The sequence below is a fragment of the Enhydra lutris genome, unplaced genomic scaffold (genome assembly GCF_002288905.1).
Source record: "Enhydra lutris kenyoni isolate GAN:26980312 unplaced genomic scaffold, ASM228890v2 scaffoldscaffold8, whole genome shotgun sequence".
In the NCBI taxonomy this organism is placed as follows: Eukaryota; Metazoa; Chordata; class Mammalia; order Carnivora; family Mustelidae; genus Enhydra; species Enhydra lutris.
The window spans coordinates 27,570,238-27,583,577 of record NW_019154092.1 but is presented as its reverse complement, the minus strand read 5'-3'; the positions used below and the strand labels follow the sequence as shown (position 1 = coordinate 27,583,577).

The following is a 13,340-nucleotide window of genomic DNA, read 5'->3' as shown; positions in this document are numbered from 1 at the left end:
GTTTCAGATTGCTGGCAGAATTCAGTTTCCTGCAGTTGTGGGAACTAGGTCCCTATTTTCCTTCTGGCTATGGACAGAAGGCCATTTCTACCTTCCAGAGGCCCTTGCATTCCTTGACTTGTAGCCTCCTTTCATCTTTAAATGGGGAAAAAGAGATGATCAAGTCTTGCTTTCATTTTAATTTTGTCCTATATCTTCCTTTACATTCTCTGAACTTCAGCCCAGAAAGATTCTCCAGTTTTAACAAATTATGTGTTTAGATTGTCCCACCTAGGTAATCTAAAAATCATCCCTTCAGCTCCCGTTCTGTCCTGAAATCACACCTGCAATCTCCTTTGCCGTGAACAAGAGCATATTCATAGCCTCCTGAGATGATAGCCCTAAGAGTTATCCATAAGAACCCCCAAGGACACACTTCTGAAGGGCTGACTTGATCACAGATGCCTGGAAGAATAGATGGCCTTCATAGACTTCAGATAGCTTCCGTGAATGTCATTTTATTCAAATTTAAGCTCGTGGTTTCTTCATTGGGGGGGAGTCCAGATTTCAGCACATAATGGCATATGAATGAATGAACTGATTTCCACTTGAGGGCTATGCTCAGGCTAATGTTTGCTCTGAGATCAAAGAAAGAAGGTTTCAGAAGTGAACATAGCATTTTATTCCAGGAGGCTTTCCCGCCCTCCTCTTCCTTCCTCTCTCCCTCCCACCCTCCCTTCTTCCCTTTCTTCCTGGAAAAATTGAAAGAAAGAAATGTTTACGAGGGAGAAAGTTGGCCTGATACTGGCAAAGGTATGAAGTAGGAATGGCACTTGGAACATAGGACAAAGAAAGGATGAACCCTATGAAACTGAGTAGCTTTGCCTGTCTCATCTGAAGAGAGAACAGTGTATAAAGTGTTTCAATTTAAAACATAATGAAGCCATTGAAATACATGGGAAATTTGTTTTGTTTTTTTAAAAATCTTTGGGATAAGTAATTTGAATGCTGCTGCTGTATTCTTATTTACTGTTGTTTGTTTTTAAGATTTCATTTATTTGAGACAGAGAGAGAGAATGTGCATACATGAGCAGGGCAGAAGGAGTGGGGGAAGAGGGAGAGGGAGAAGCAGACTCCCCACTGAGCAGGGAGCCTGATGCAGGGCTCAATCCCAGGACCCTGAGTTCATGACCTGAGCCTAAGGCAGATGCTAACCCACTGAGCCACCCAGGCGCCCCTCTTATTTATTACTTTTAAGCTTTCTTTTAAAGTGTTCTTATCCGTCTGCAACCAAGAAGATCCTCTGTATTTTTTAAAAATCAAGTTATAGTTATTTCTTGTGAAACTGTCTTACTATTTTTTTTTTTCATTTTAATCTCCTGGGTTGTGAGAACACAGCTTAGCAAAGTGTATAAAGGCAGCAAAGCAGGTAGTTTAGATTTCTGTTAGTCTTCCAAGGAAAACCTACAAGTAAACTGGAATACAACACAGAGAGATTATACAGTAAAATGCTTTTGTAAACTAGGATTTAAAGAACTGGAAACCTTATTATTTTTCTCAGTCAAAATGTAAATAGGTAAATTTTTATGTTTTTATGTTGTAAAAATGAATTGTGAAATGTTTCTCTACAGAATGAGAAAACATGTAAAATGCCTTCCAACTATAATACTCCAAAAAGCCCACCTATTTAAGAACATTTGGCTGGAGTAGATCTTTAAACAAAATAAAAATTATTCACGTTCAGCTCACCTATTTCCTCTGCCCTGTGTCAACAGGACATGAGTATAATATAGTTCATTTATCTAATCATTCAGTAATGTTTACTGAGATACTAATATGTACTGGGCCAAAAAATAAGGTACAAAAAGTTCATAGAAGGAAATTAATACAAAGATATTAACTATAATAACTATAATAAATAATGGTGATTGCAGTGATGGCTATACATAGTACAGTAGTATAGTACTGACTGGGCCTTACTCAGTGCCAGTTTTCCAAGACAAGTTGAAAATTCTAATCTTTACACATTTCACCATGTATCAGTACATATGTGCAGTATTTGCTATCAGTGAATTAGGAATTACTTCCCAATAACATAAATGCCAGGTTTATTGTTGTTTGTTGTTCTGCATCCCTACTAAGAGATTCTAGCTTGTTTTACATTTTTTTATTCTCTGGCTTTCTTCATGTCTTTAGATAGATTAAACAGAAAACTACTTACGTGTATCTCTGTATAAGAATATAATTGTATTTGTCCTATACTTACTTAAGCAAACTTATTGGCATTCTTGTGCCTTCATGCTGGCTAACATGGCATATTGATACAGAAACATAAACTATCTCTAATCCGCCTTTCCAGAAAGACCAAACGTTGTCAGTTTCATTCATTTTCCACCACCACTATCCAAATGAGTATCTTGCCAGCCTTCAAAATGAAGGCAGCCATAGGTGAATTATACAATATACATCTCACCTTTTATTCATTGTCTTAGATTTCTGTGAAGTGTCTTATAATCTGAAAAAAAAAATACATGGGGCAGTCATTATATCCCAAATGTTTTTCATTTTTTGAGACATTTCTATTTTTATGCCATGGTGACTTGGAAAGAAAAATAGGTTGAGGAAATGATGGGAAGGGAAAATAGTATCTTCAGGAAGGATGATAAAAAGGGGAATTTAGTTGAATGGCATCACGCTTGGCAAACATAATGAGGATGAAGCAATAGGAAAAAAAGTAATAAATAAGTTGAAGAAAAATGAAAGATGAGAGAAAAGGAAGACATAGAGGGAAATAACTATAAATTTGGTAAATAATTATAATGACAGATTTCTTCATGTCTTCATATGTTATGACCATGACTAGTTGATATTCAGAATAAATCTTAGGGTTGTGGCCCTGGGGGACCTTATGTTGCAGAGATATATACGACAGTTGTTTCGTATTTGGTGACTTATTTTAAGGGTTTTCATTAAAACCCTGAAAAAAATGTGTAAGATCTAATAACCCATCCATTTAATCATTTTAAGAGAGAATGGTGTCATTGCTGACTATATAGAACCTGCATATCTTTCCATTTTCATTTATTTTGCCTCCCCATACCTTTAATTCCCAGTTGTTTCTTTCCAGCTCTCATTGGTACTTTCTCGTGTGTTGAATTATGCAATATTTATCAATCTGTTTCTGTCTTGTGTACTCAATACTATTTTAAAGATCATCCTGTGTTACTATAATATATAGCTAGTGCCTTTCTTCTAATCATTTTATAGTCTTTCATGGTAGGTGACCACCACATTTTACTAAGCCATTCAGCAAATGAATGGACATCTATGTCACCTGCAAAATTAAACTTTAACTTAGCAATGTAAAGTTAACCATGGACCCCCAAATCAGAAATTACAGTAGAACAATGAACAGACCTCTAGCTTCCTATAATGCAGGACCTACACGAACCACATTTAATTGAAGAAAGTGTAGGGTAGATGCATTCAGGCATTATTTATGGTATCTTCACAGCTCTGACAACTCTCTGCAAAGTTATCGTGTCCATTTTGAGGGCACTTAAAAAGCTCACAAAAATCTCCTTATTTTAAAGGTCTTGGAGACACTTTTGAATTATTAATAGGCTGTGCCTCCTTAATATATGCCTTTGCTTGAAAAACAAAATGCTTTCAGCAGTCTTTCTCTTTGTGCAGATATATGTACAGCCAAAATCAACCTTGAATGAGAGACCTAGATTGAAACTTTGTTTTTCATGATACTGATATACTAGAACAAGGTTCAGCAAACTTTTCGTATAAAGGAAAAGATAATATTTTAGGCTTTGTGACCCACTCAGCCTCTGTTGCCATTACTCAACTTAGCCACCACAGAATAAAGGCAATCATGACAATATGTAAATGAACAAGGGAATAGTGCTCCACTAACATTTCTTTACAAAAATAGGCGGTGGGCTAGATTTGGCTGGAAAGGCATAATTTGATGAAATTTGTTCTAGAAAGTGATTTGGGGAGCATCTGGGTGGCTCAGTTGTTATGTATCTGCCTTAGGCTTAGTTCATGATCCCGGGACCCGAGGATCCTGCCCCACCTCGGGCTTCCTGCTCGGGGTAATCCTGCTTCTCCCTCTCCCTCTGCCTGCTGCTCTCCCTGCTGTGCTTTCTCTCTCTCAGTAGAATAAATAAATAAAATCTTAAAAAAGAAAGTGATTTTTTTTTTCCATATCGGGATTAAGTTACTTGGGGGACTAGATGGGTCTCAAAATGAGTATTTATAGAAAATTGCCTCAGGTATTTTTAATCCTATTGAAATCCATCACAAAGGTTTAGACAGTGCTCCAATATAAGTAACAACATCAGGCGATCAGAGATGCTCATGATCGCTTATCAGTAAGGAGACTAACTAACTGAGAGGAGCAGAGGAGAAAAAGCATTAGTAATAATTTTATCTATAAGGATATTTTACTAGACTGCAAATAATTTACTATACTTTTCATAGTTGGCACTTCTGAAATTGGGCCTAAAGTTTTCTGACCCCACATTCCCAAGGAAAAGACACTGAAGCATTTTTTTAACGTATATTTAATTACATATGGTTATGTATATATTTAATTCCAAAAAACTCTCTTCTCTGTGAGCATGCAGTTTATTTTGAAAGACTGATGTAATTCTATAAAATATCCAAAAATTAGAACATTCACACCTATCAATCTAGAATCTAAAATGTTCTGTAATTCACATTCAAGATTAGGAAGTGATATATTCCCAGAAAGGATATTAGGCTGAAATCAGATTATATTCTAGCAGTACTGATATTCTCTTCCTGTGTGACGTTAAATAAGAAATTGATTTTCCTGGCCTCCACTTCCTCATTGACAAGTAAGTGTTTTTGAAAAGTTTCTGTTCCTTAAACTCTTGGAATAAACTAATACTGTCTCTCTAGAGTATGAAAATGGCTGTATGTGTGAAGAAGAACTTTAATATTCTATTTCATGTGCCTCTCTACTATTTGTGTGTAATATAATCAGCAAGCATTATTTTATAATGGATTTTATAAAGATTTTATAAATAGGTTTTAAAAAGAAATATTTAAATTCTCATATAACATGGACGTGGCAATGAAATTGGCATTAAGCATAAATATTTTCAAAATTAAACATTTGCTACAAATAAAAGGTGAGTTCAGGTTACTTGACTGTAGCAATAAGAAGTTATAAAATATCTTATATTTTAATTTTTCAATGAATTTAGTTAATTTATGCTATATTGTATGTACTTGAACCTCTTAGATCAGTCTCACATTTGTAATAAAGTTTCTAGGTACTGTTCTTACAGTTTCTGCATTTATGTAGTGCATTATTACTTTAGGATAAAGTTAGTTGATAATTCCTTAACTCTTTTTGCTGATGACCTTTTAAAGCTGCATAATTAGAATAAGTTGTGGTTATTGTATTGGAATCTCTATCCCACGGGCCAACAAGGCAGCACATTAATTCTCTGCATCACCCACTCCATGGGCAGTGCCATCAGCACAAAGATATTATTCTTTGTAATTACATAAAGAAAGGGTCTATTTAGTGTTAACTGACCTTTCTGTGACCGATCAGCCTTTTCCACCAGTGAAGTAGAAATGTATATCATTAAAATGTGAGTAAATAGGAAACCTTTCTAAATCTTAAACTATTCAAATCAGGACATGCATATGAAGAGGAAATTGTTCAGTCTTTCACCTGCCATGGTGAAAAGAGTACCAGCCTTTAAATATGTATTTTTAAAATATTGACAAATTGAAATACAATTAAATTACAAAATGCATAGAAATATTTAGCAAGGAAGTGATATACAAATATGTTTCTGTTTAACAATCTTAAACAATAGTAGAGGACACATTATTTAACGAAAGGTTAAAATTTGAAGTTTACTTAATAAGTAGTAAATTTATAGGAATTATTATTACTGTGGTTTATCACTTATAGAGGGCATGCATGTAATATAATTGTTTACATCATGTATTTTTACCTTGAAAAAATTCACTGGTATATATAGATTATGTGACACCAATTTTTACCCTCTTTTTCTTACTACAAAATTTGTTTCTCTGATCAGTTACATTGCATTCTTTGAGGGGTATGCATTATATGGAAGAAAACTGGTCAGATAGAAATTCAATAGCTAATGGAAGTGGCATTTGTAAAGCATTTCTTTCTTTTTTTTTTAAGATTTTTTATTTGTTTATTTGACAGAAAGAGAGACACAATGAGAAAGAGAGAGCACAGGCTGGAGGAGTAGGAGAGGGAGAAGCAGGCTCCCCACTGAGCAGGGAGCTTAATGCTGGGCTGGATTCCAGGACTCTGGAATCATGACCTGAGCCAAAGGCAGCCGCTTAACGACTGAGCCACCCAGGCACCCCTGTAAAGCATTTCTTAAAGACATCAGGTAGTTATAGGAGAAATGCTACAGTCAACATACACCCACGTTAATTATATGGTTTTTAATATTTAACAAGCATCTATAGCTCTAGGATAGATTTTTCCTGCTGATAACATAGACAGGACTCTGTATGTGAAATATATTTAGAATCTGCTTTAAAAAGATGACTCTTGGGGCACCTGGGTGGCTCAGTTGGTTAAGCAACTGCCTTTGGCTCAGGTCATGATCCTGGAGTCCTGGGATCCAGTCCTGCACTGGGCTGCCTGCTCAGCGGGGAGTCTGCTTCTCCCTCTGACTCTCTCCCCTCTCATGCTCTCTCTCTCTCTCTCTCTCTCTCTCTCTCATTCTCTCTCAAATGAATAAATAAAATCTTTTTAAAAATGACTCTTCCTTGGAACTTTGCTTATCACTTTCACTGGAACTGATCTCTCATGGAACTACTATCATTTGGATATGTCTTTTATCCTTTTTCATGTCTGATGTATTCTGGTGTAGTTAGCTTTGTGAATGCCTCAGTTTCCTTATCTGATTGCAAGCTTCCTCAGCCCTGAAATTGTGTATTTTTTCATGCTGGTATCAATAATTCCCGGCCAAATATCTACAATGAACAAGATCTAAAAATAATAAGGAACAAGCAGGGTTAATACAGAGTATTAATACTCAATGGGTACTCAGTGGATACTTCTGAATTCTTTAAGAGGCAATGTCATAGTCTCCGTTGGTGAACGTTATGAGTGAATTGACAGCATCTATATTTGTAACCCCATCAGGGAGCTAAGATAAAGAGTCCTGATTGTTTATCATATATGTATGTAGTCTTGTGTGGGGGTGTTGGAGTGGAGTAACTACCAGGAACCTGGCAGGGACAGGTGCTATTCGACCTCTCAGAGTGTTCCCAAGAGTGCTTTGTGTATACCAGTTGCTCAGTAAGCATTTTGAATAAATTACTGGATAGAGAGCATTCTGTCAAACATGGTAATATATAGAGTCTGAGGCACATAACAACCTTGATGCAGAGGACTGATTTGTTCATTTAAAAATCAAGAATGTTCAAGACTAATTATCAGAGAACTCATGTTGGACAAGAGACTGGTTTCCATGGCAGCACAGACAAGGAAGTGGGTCCTGGGAGAGTTAGAACAGTTATTTGCTCCTTTGAGGCTTCAGGGTATCGACACATATCATTCTTACAGACTTGCTTCTTGGAAACACTGGGGAGGACTCTCGTTTTCTGTAGTAATTGGTGTATAGATTTTAAGGGAACAGCAATACAGTAATGCATCTCTGCACACAGTAGGTGATGCACCTATACATATGCTTTCTCCATGTCTGTTATATCGTTAGAAAATTGGCATGTTTTTCAGGCATTTATGTTCACCATGCTAATTCCCGTTAATCAAAGGGAATGCTTTTGAAGTGACAGTGTTCACAAAGAGACTTCAAGCCTCTAGGTCTCCTTTATTCTTAACTCTATCCCCTGCACATTCCATGAATCAGTCTCAGTACTGTTGCTTACTTGAATAATATCAAAGGGTCACTGCATGCAAAGCTACCAATCCAATGTCCTAAACTGGCAGAGATGTGCCCAAGGCATTTGTGGGGTTTTAATAGTATGGTATCACTGGTTTAATGCATGAACATATGTACAAGATCATGTGCTACTGAAACACTGGTGCTTGGAATGGAGCATTATTTATGATGCTTTGCATCAGTGGGATACTAAATATATGCGTACTTTTCATTGTTTGCATAGTAATATTTTAAAGCCTAGAGATAACAGAACATTTAACACAATCCATGAAAGCCTAATTCACAAGTCATAGGTAACAACAATCTAATAGTCCTAAAGGGGCCATAAAAACATTCCTCTTGACTGACTCATCCAGCTTTGCTCAAATATATGTTGACCCACGTAGCAGGAGAGTTTTGATCCCTGCCAAATAAAAGACTGTTCTAAGATTCAAATCTCTGATTATTTTTTCTATGAGGCCTTTTCTGACCAACTCCCCCATCTAGTGGAATCAATTCCACCTGGTAGAATTGATTACAGGTACTTCAAGAGATACCTCAAAATAGACTTGTTTACTCTTCTGCATCCTCCTACTCTAGCTTCTAATTCCTGGTGAAAAGGGTGACATTCTATTCTTATTAATCCATGGGTAGCCATGGAATGGGACCCGGAGAATAAACTTACTCAGGGTTTGCTGAACAAATGATTGAATGAACAAAAGCTAAACACGAGGATACTCTGGAGTAAATTAATCAGTAAATACCACAATACGATTTTTGTTTTCTGGTGGTGCTGGCAGGAAGTCAATCCTTTCCAACCACGGGACTCCAGTGAGTGTGGTGCAATCTATGTAAGAACATGGACACATGTGTCACTAACAGCCAGCAAAGCCGTGGCAGGATGTGGAAAGAGCAAGGAGCTTCTACAGTAAACTACTAATAACCAAGAATCAGGAGATGACATGCCATCAGGAAAGATCACCTGAGGCAGCCGCACATAATCATATCAGGATGGGACACTTAGAATTAGAACTGGGTCAAAGATGACAACTTTTTTACAATATGTAATTATAGTCCCCCTGCCTGGCAAACTGGATCCAAAGGCCTGTATTAATAATGACTGAGGGTTTAGGTGATACATTACCATAAATTTAGGTATGGACAGTAGGACTATTTGAATAACATTAAAGTATTTGTAAATAGCTATGTAGGTCTTCTACATATACATGCACAGTGCAAATACTTTAATCATAAGCATCTCTCCAGAATGTTTAGATCAAGTTTCTGTCTTGTAATCTCCTTTGCCATTAATCCACATTAAATTTTTTAAAAATGTTCAAATATGTTTAGACTTTCTCCAGGGTAAGTGTATCTGGCTGGACCTCCATTAGAGCCAATGGGGCAGCATTGTTGCATCAACCTAGTCCAGAATTGTGCGTCCTCAGCTGTAAATGTCTAATCACTTGGGCACTTGGTCTTGCACTGAATGCATCAGTCCTAATCAAATCATGGACTATGGAATTGTGTAGGTAAAACAAGCAAACAAACAAAAAACCAAGAGACTGGTTATATATAACCAACATACCCATATTGACTTATAATAAAAAGTGGCTTCAAAGGGGACCAAGTTCTAGTTTCCTTCAGCAGCTCATTTTATCTATGTCAACAAGCTGTGTGTTAGCCAGATTATAAAAAGAGATTTGCTTGGTGGAAGTAGGTTCAGAACAAGGTAATTCTGTTATTTAATTGTTTAATATCATTAGGTTTTTTTGTTTGTTTGTTTGTTTTTTTATTTATTTAATATCATTAGGTTTTATAAAGACAGTGCTGCATAGTGTTGAGTGGTGGCTCAAGTTTACAAAGGAAATATATTGGATGGTGAAGAGTATGGGATCTAGGGCCAGACTGCCTGGATGAACAGCTCAAGTCTCCATTAAATTTGTCTGTAATCTTACACAAGATGTCTGGGTGTTTCAGTCACCATGGTTGCATAATAGATACCACCAAACTTTATGGCTCATGATTCTATGTGTCAGAAATTTGGACAGGACACAGCAGAGCCTGCTTGTCTCTTATCTCACACTTTCTGAACCATCAGCTGCGTGACTCAGAAGCTAGGGATTGGAATTGTCTTCAAATGACTCATTTATTCATGAGTGATGCTGACTGTTCTCTGCCACCTGAGGTAGGATTGTTTGCTGGAACACTTACACATAACTTCTCCATAAGGTCTGGATTCCTTGTAATATGGTACCTGGTTCTAAGGATGAATGTCCCCAAAGAGAGGGCCAGGCAGAAGTTGATTGGTTTGTTTGTCTTTAAATAAACTGGTTTCTGGGGCACCTGGGTGGCTCAGTGGGTTAAGCCTCTGCCTTCAGCTCAGGTCATGATCTCAGGGTCCTGGGATCGAGCCCCGCATCAGGCTCGATCTCAGGGTCCTGGGATCGAGCCCCGCATCAGGCTCTCTGCTCAGCGGGGAACCTGCTTCCCACTCTCCCTCTGTCTACCTCTCTGCCTACTTGTGATATCTCTCTGTCAAATAAATAAACTCTGTAAAATAAATAAATAAAGAAAGAAAGAAAGAAAGAAATTGGCTTCTTTAAAATCAGATTTTTAAATAAACTTGCCTGGAAAGTTACATAGTATCCTTTCCACCATACTCTTTTGGCTGGTGAAACCACAAGTCTATTCAGGTACAAGGGGGAAGAGAAAAACATTATGCTTCTCCATAGGAAGTAACAAGATCTGAAACAACATGTGGAATGAAAGTACTTCTGTTGTCTTTTTTTGGAAAGTACAATTTGCCTTACCTGACTTTTCTTGCCTTCGTTTCTCTGTAAAATGAGGATAATGATGTAACTGAGATTATTGCTTTTGTCTTAATTCTTTCCATTGTGTGTGGAATTCATAAGTCCACATTCAACTTCGGCCCTATTTCTGAGTTCTTATCTCTGTGTCACAGGGCAAAACATAAAGAGATGAGCTACCGTTTTGTAGAAAAAGAACCCAGTCCTTTAATTATAATTCCCTATTCTTTATTTGCCCCATGTGAGAGGGAAAGACTGAGAAAAATAAACTGAAATGGAGGAAAAGTCCAAGATGAAATCCATGGTTTAAAAAATAAGAAAGGTCAAGTGAAGAAGAAAATGGAGAACCTACCATTTGTATATCTTGGGGTCTCAATCTGCCTTCAATTTTCAGCATTTTTGGTGACAGAAGGAGAAGCCAGTTCTTTCTTTAGGTATGGTTTCTCAGTACTTGCGGTATCATGGGCCAATTAGGTAACCCCAGAAAAATGTTATGTTTCAAGGGGTTCCATACCTTGTGAAAGTCAATGTCACACCCAGGAAAAAAAACTCTTGCTAAGGCTGGACATGTGCTATATCCTTAGAATAATGTTCAGTGCAAAAATATACTGTGTAAGTGCTCTTTATATACTTCTTTCAAATCTTTACTTCTCAAGTAGTATAATACCAAGTAATATATATTCTACATTCTAATTATATATTTGTGTGATTTTTTTAAGATTTTATTTATTTGACAGACAGAGATTATAAGTAGGTGGAGAGGCAGACAGAGAGAGAGAGAGAGGAGGAAGCAGGCTCTCTGTTGAGAAGAGAGCCCCATGTGGGGCTCCATCCCGGGACCCTGGGATCATGACCTGAGCAGAAGGCACAGGCTTTAACCCACTGAGTCACCCAGGTGCCCCTCTGTGATTTATAATACAAGTCTTTACCACAAGACTACGAATTTCGGAGATTCACTATTATATTCTAGAGCTTGGCATATAGTAGTTATTAAATTCCAAGTTTTGAATAAGTAATTAATGAAAATGAATGAATGAGTGAATGAAATAACACTGTAAACTCAAAACACAATTATTTTAACATACAGAGATAGCAATCAAATTTTTCTTTAATGGTTTTAGGAACAAATTTTTTTTCAAGTTTACATTTAGCCAAGACCTTAAGAAAAAGATTTTATTGATAAGATTCAGCTGGATTTGAATTTAAAAGCATGTAGAAGTCATCTTATTCTCTTGTTAGTTTCTGCTTTCTTCTTATCTTTGATTATATTTCTGACCCCAACTTTTGTGCCCTTGTTAAATATCTCCTACTGTTAATCTTTTATAAGTTCTTCAACTCCAGTAGTAGTAACATTATTTCCCCTGGACATATTTCCACCAGTATCATTCCCTCTTTGTTTCACTCACATGTAATAATACTATTGTTAAAATTAAGTCAAAGTTGTAAAGTTAAGCATAAAAATATTTCCAAAGAGTATCAGTAGAATACCATTATTTAAAATTTTTATAAACCTGAAACTTCATTGGACATTTGAAGGTCACTGACTTTCAGGAATAGGTAGTAAATTGGCAAATCCTTCTATAAATTCATTATTGAGAAATGATAATGTAAAATATCATGACTGATGTAACAATGTTTTGAAGATTCATTGACAACTGCACAATTTGATTTCTTGGTATCTAATTATGGCATACAAAGCAGTAAGAATTGGTGTCATACAGAAATTGAAGGTATATGTATTTGCAAAGCTGCATTTTACACAGTGAGCAAACCATAAAGTACCAAATACATCCTCACTAAAGTTCCATTAAATAGGTTTAATGCAAATCCCACAATTTTCTTACCACTTCTCTCAAATGCAATGTTTACAGTAGCCATCTAGGGCTTGAAAGAAATCTGAGTAGAATACCTTAGGTATCAGGGCTGTGCTTATGTTAAATCAAACAAACAAAAATAACTCAAAATGATTCCTCCTCCTACCTTCAGTAGAACATTTATCAAAGATCCAACTGAATCACTTGAGGCTTAGATTTTAGTAACTGTTAAGATATCAAAAAGAACTGCAACACTTTTCTTCACAAGTAGCTCCACCAAAGCAAAATACTCATAGATATTTGTCCCCCTACCAAAAGATAATTCTATGTGATTTTAGGTAAGTTTATTAGATAAAGATTTCTAAAGTTTGAAATTACTGTGCCAGAATTATGACAAGGACATTTAAAATGAGTTCTCAGTTCATCATTTTGACTTTTTGAAGAACAGCTATGACATAGTATTCATCATTAGGGATCAATATGGATACCAGGCTTTTATGAGAAATATGTTTGTTGACCTTAATAAATCTTCAAGTGTGTAAATACAAAAATATTTGTATAGGCAATTTTCTGCTGAATTACATTTCATCTATGCACATTCTCATACTACAATATATTTTTAAGCAATTTATTCTAAAGGCTTGATATGGCAGTTTTCACAAAGAAATATTTTTAATTGCTTCACAATGGTGATTTTTATATCTAGTTATGTAATCACCATTATCATCATTATGATTAATCCACATTTATGTGTTTTGCAAACTTTTTGCTACTATGAATAAAGTTTTAGTGAATAACACCTTTTG

At 36.2% G+C, this 13,340-nt stretch overlaps 1 protein-coding gene across 1 annotated transcript in view; it reads left to right on the top strand.

The window, feature by feature from the left end:
- Positions 1 to 13,340, top strand: part of LOC111142411 (coiled-coil domain containing 178) — a 397,276-nt gene that overhangs the window by 228,040 nt on the left and 155,896 nt on the right. The gene's annotated exons all lie outside the window — the stretch shown is intronic.